The following is a 2,039-nucleotide window of genomic DNA, read 5'->3' on the forward strand; positions in this document are numbered from 1 at the left end:
TTTTCCCATTGGCGCCTTAGCCTACACCTAGCCAGGATCTACTCCAGCCCTCTCTCCACCCCTGCACCTGTCCTTTTGTATGTATGATTTCATGGTAAAGAGCACACTCCTCTCTCTTTTTGATATCTTTCCCCCAGTGAGATGTTAATTATACTATAAGTCTTTAATATTTCTTCATTAAACTCAGCTTCCCTGACTTTTTTTGTTTCTCTCCTGTCTTTGAAGACCTATCTTTTGGAAGACTCCTTCTTTCGGGGGGCCTCCTCTCTTTTTTCAATCTGTTCACCCCCCTTGATAGTTTTCTGGCTCTCCTGGCAGGAATGCAAATAATTCCTGGTAGTTTCGGTGATCCTGATAGATGACTTCCCAACTCCCTAATTTGTTACTAGGCATTTAGCCTCTAATCATGGGGGAAAGTCATCTTTCATTTCACTACCCTTGTATACTAGAAAACTAATGGACTTTTTTATTATAAGATGGTAAGAAATATAAGGGGGATAAAAAAAAAAAGCCCATTGGCCTCGTTGACCTAGCCATCTGCCATGGTCCCTGTAAGTCTAGCTTACTTGGCCTGTGATTTTTTATAAAAACGTTTTGAATCAACCCAAGATGTATCCGGGAAGAATCAGTGTCTTCCAGTCATACCTGCTTTATTGTCTAGCATGGAAATAACATGCTAGCATTTTCTATTTTATGAAGATGACTTTGATCATGTTTTAGAAGCAGCCTGTGGTAAATTGTTTACATCTAGAAGACTAACCATATTAAAAGTACCACTCCTGGTGTTCTTCTGAGCCTAAGCAGGTGTAATGGACAATCTGGGTTTCTCTAACCAGGAATTTCTGATTGGCAGTATATCTACCGGTGGAAGCCTCAGAGGGTTTGGTAAATTGCCCAGGCTGTACGAAACCCTGAAAATTTATGTTCATAGAATTTCATGGAGCTGGTAAAATACATTAATTACTAAAACTTATTTTCCTGACTTAAAGTAACTTGTAGATCAGTTTCACATTTCAGTGTAAAAAATTATAGTTGTACTCATTATAAATTAGTAATTCTCTATGGAGAGCCAGGACCCTTGGCGATATTTTTGAATCACTTATGTGAGTGAAAGGAGGAGTACCCGGGCACGTGTTCAACCTACTCTGTATCTCAAGTCTCCAGATGCTGCTTTGCCTCCCCAGGGTATATTTAGTACTGCTTGAGAATCACATTCAGGTTGAACCTTAGAGATTACTACTATTTTTTAAGTTATGTTTTTAAATAAATGCTCAACATCTGGGTTTAAAATTCATAAAGAGGTAATGTAAGTGGTTTTCATAGAAATTTAGTGAAAGAAGAACATCAGGCTGATTTCCCAAGCAGGGATGTTAGTTCAAATCAGCAGCAAGCCATTTCCCCCGCACTCACCTACCCCTGCTCCATTCCCTGCTCCCTCAAGCCATTCTCACATTCTTCCGGTGGTGAATTTGGTCTTATTTTTGTGTAGGTCTCAACTTTGGGAGAAAGAAGCAGTCATTTCTTGCTGGTGCTAAGAAATTAGGATGAAAGGAAGCAAGGATCCTAGTGTTGCACAACAGGGATGGCTTAACGTTCTGGCTTTTAGAACCTCACAACTGAGACCAGGGTGAAGAAATGAACTCTACAGAATGCTAGTATTTGAGTAATGATCTATAAATATGACCTGTGAAAACAGGAGTAGAGGGGTAGTCTCTGTGGCGCAATCGGTTAGCGCGTTCGGCTGTTAACCGAAAGGTTGGTGGTTCGATCCCACCCAGGGACGCCTGGAGTCATGGCCTTTCTTTTTTTCTCAGTCCTTCCTCTTAAACATCAAAGTTCTACTTCTAATCCAAAATACTACGAATTATAAGGGACATTTCCCAGGTCCCGTATCCTAGGAGATCAGGAGCTATCTATGGCCAAACGAGATACCCGTGCTTTTTTCCCCCAAGAAGCGAAACCTTTCAGAGCTGCTTTTCTGCAGAATTCCACAGCCAGTCGGCCTTTGCAAAGGAGCGCTGCTAATACAGAAATCAGTT

The 2,039-nt window shown here is 41.0% G+C and overlaps 1 non-coding gene across 1 annotated transcript; it reads left to right on the plus strand.

Annotated features, from left to right (window-relative positions):
* Positions 1 to 1,709: 1,709 nt before the first annotated feature.
* TRNAN-GUU lies at positions 1,710 to 1,783 on the plus strand. Its single transcript has one exon. It is a non-coding gene; the product is annotated as a tRNA-Asn (tRNA).
* Positions 1,784 to 2,039: the final 256 nt, after the last annotated feature.

Source organism: Phoca vitulina, unplaced genomic scaffold (assembly GCF_004348235.1).
Source record: "Phoca vitulina isolate PV1807 unplaced genomic scaffold, GSC_HSeal_1.0 scaffold97, whole genome shotgun sequence".
NCBI lineage: Eukaryota > Metazoa > Chordata > Mammalia > Carnivora > Phocidae > Phoca > Phoca vitulina.